Consider the following 3,600-nt stretch of genomic DNA (forward strand, 5'->3'; position numbering starts at 1 on the left):
TCTCAGTTGGTTTGGCCTGTAATGAATTTCGTTGATTACTTATTATCAATATATATAAAATTGCTGTTAATATTATTGGAAGAGCTGTCAGCGGCCCTAACCAGTTAGCAACATGCTTGGTTTGCCTTGTAATAAATTTCCTTGATTAGTTGTTGTCAATATATATATAAGTGTTGTTAATCTATTTGAAAAAGTTGGCAACGTGTCTAACAAAATTGTAATGAATCTTTCTGATTAGTCATTGTTAATACATATAAAAGTGCTGTTGATCCATTTGTAAGAATTGTTAATACACCTAACAAAATTGCAATGAATTTTCTTGATTACTTGTTTTTAATACATATAAAAGTGTTGCAAATCTATTTGAAAAAATCATCAACACGCCTAACAAAGTTGTTAATATATTTATGTGATAGCAATTAGTGCGCCCTGTTATAAATTTTTCCCATTACTTATAGTGAATACATATGCAAGTGTTGTTAACTAATAAATATTATATAATTCACTATTTGGACAAGTGCTACTATTTTATTGTCTTTTTCTTCTTGTTCAAACTGTTTCAATGCTTCAGCCTTAATTTTTTTTTGTCACAGAAAATGAATCAAAGTCTCTATCAATCAAACTACACCATCTTCAACAAGGCATTCAGGACCCATAAGTAGAACGCCATGGATTTTGACCAAAACGAAGCCATGTTTGAGAGTACCCATAAGCAGCAAGCTCAAGCTATGATTGACTAATTATATGCAGATTCAGGACCCTTACACTGATATGAATGAGCTCCACCATTTGGGAATTGAAAGAGCTCATCGTCGTTCTACTTCTACCTTCATTACTGACAATGTGGGCTTTGAAGTTCCGACACTAATGAGGTCTAGATCGTCTTCTTCGGATCTGCACCATTGCCAGCTATGGGTGAATGAATGACGAAAGGAAGGTGAGAAAGGAGAGAGAAAGAGTGAGAAGGGAAGAGAGTTAATTTGGCGGGTATAAAGCTGATGGTGAGGTTGTTGTGGGGAAAGGAGAGAGAAAGAGTAAGGAGGGGAGAGAGAAATCTGAAAAAGAATAGGAAGGAAAAGGATTAATTAGAGGGCACGGTATCTTTTTTTTGTCAATTTATTAAGGGCAAGCTTGTCTTTTATCAATATTTGAAAATGCCAAATCAGTACTCCTGTCCTGATATGAGATTTTGCTTTTTACTAACACGGATTTGGAATTTTATATATTTGAGGGTATTTTTTTTGTCTTTTTTCCTAATAAATAATTCATGTTTTACATAAAAAATTTATATTAGAAAAATTGCTGAAAAATCTCTCATTGTTAAATGCATAAGGATTCAAGTTCTTGAGCAGGTGCAACTCATATTCAACTAGTACAATCACTCTTCTTCAATTGTACGTTAACATATTTTAAACTACATGTAAATATTTTTGATTTTATACATGGTTAAATATAAATTGCATATAATTGAAAAAGAGTTGCGTCAAATTTGAGTTTTTAGACAAACTTTATTTACCAGTCGACAATAAATATTATAATTGGAATCACGCGGCGTCTTCGTGATCTGCATCGTTTTCAACTTTTATTTCTGTTTTTTCCTAAAAAATCAGAACATTTAAAAAAATTAAAATGGGCACCATTCAATGGATCAGATCCAATATTTGTTCTCTATCTCCAGAAAGAGTTAGGTAGGGGCCAGAACGTGAGTTAGGTAAGCTAATGTTATAATACTATTTGGTATGATATTTTTAATGGTATTTTCATCAGTTTTATCTTTATTTATTAATAAAAATAAGATAAATATTATTTAGTTCTTCTAAAAAAAACTTATTAATAGCAATTCATCAGACTTGGCCCCTTGAACATGACTCCCGCAAATATTGTCTTTAGGATATCCCAGAAATGGTTGGCAAAAAGGGAAAAAAATAAAGGAGACAATTTCCCCCCTCTTTTATTACATCTAGGATAGTTTGACTTTTTCTTACAGGTTGTTAGAGTTATGTACTTGTCCTATTCTTCATGCTACTTGTAACTGATTAATAAAATTTCATTCTTTTAACGACAAAATTTATTAATAACAAATTTTCTTGTATAATTTGATTTGATATGTATACAATATATACATATTCACTCTTTATTACAAAACATTTGATAAATAAGTTTATTACTTTTAAATTGTGGATTATCATGTAGCCCTCCAATAATATATATAAGATAACTTTCGAGATCATTTGATCATATTTATAAACTATACTTAATTTTTTTTGAAGTTTTAATCAATTTTTTATTTTTATTCCCATTAATAATATGCGATACCACTATATTAATTATTCCTAACATCTCTCTTTTTTTTGGTTATCTCATTCACTCTCTTTTCATAAAAAAGTATATTAATATTAAGTTTCTTATATTCATTATGTCAAGTTTTACAATCATGCATGATCACATTCCAATTTTTAAAATATTAGCATTTAATTATAAATTCATATGAAACGGAGAAAAAAACACATGACCATGTGTGATTAGAGAATTTGAAGTAATGGATATAAGAAATTCGATCTAAGTTTTTTGCGTTAGAAAAAAGTAAAATACACTTTTTGATAAATTTATTACTTTTAATTAATACTAACTTTTTTATTTATATAATTCAATTATTTATATTATACATAATTGGAAGGAGTATTTTTTTTGGGGGGTAAAAGGAGTATTAATTTATTGATTAAGGTTTAAAAATCAAACAAATCAACTGATCAAATCAATTTGACTGGAAACTAATACCCAGTCAAGTCCAATACACAACTTGGACGAAGCACCAAGCAACTAAAAATCGATCAATGAATCAAAAACTAATGAATAAAACAACCCAACTAGCTATTGGCAGGCCAAAAAGAAAACAAAGAACAACCCAACTAGCTAACAAAAACTAAATAAAAAAGAAAGGGAGAATGATAGAAAAATAAGCCTGAAAATATGAAATCCCAATTTAAAAAGCTAACACTTCATAATGCCACAAGGAAAGGAAAACTAAAGTGGCATTTTGAAATCAAAAGAAAATGATAGAAATGCCCCTTATTTTTTCAATAGGTACTAACTATTTAACAACAAAACTTATTAACTTAACCATGGTAGAAAATGTTTGTAAACATTTGAAAATATTACCATGGTTATAAAAGAAACTTGCATCACAAAACAAGTTAATCATGATAGAAAAGAGTTAAACCATTTCTTGAAGATATCTATCATGGTTAAAAGAGATTTTCTAAACCAAGTACATTCAACCATAAGCCTATAACACAATATTAGTGAATAATGTTCTTTTATAAGTTTTCCAAACCAACAATTATCAGGTATTCTCAAAAGCCTTTGTAGAGCCACATTTCACAAACATATGCAAATATCTAGAGGCCTCTGACCAACTACTAGCATGCAATCTTGATATTAAGTTTATTCAGAAGTACTACAACACGTTAGAGTATGCAAAATGAGCTCTAATGTGGCAATATATAAACATTCATTAAATAACTAAAAGGAGTACGCTATACAATGTTATAGCATTATTTAGGCCTTCAAAACCTTCCCTGACAAACCCACATGAGAACT

The sequence above is a fragment of the Neltuma alba genome, unplaced genomic scaffold, assembly GCF_004799145.2.
Source record: "Neltuma alba isolate B1F8T4 unplaced genomic scaffold, ASM479914v2 tig00010194_pilon, whole genome shotgun sequence".
Taxonomy (NCBI): domain Eukaryota; kingdom Viridiplantae; phylum Streptophyta; class Magnoliopsida; order Fabales; family Fabaceae; genus Neltuma; species Neltuma alba.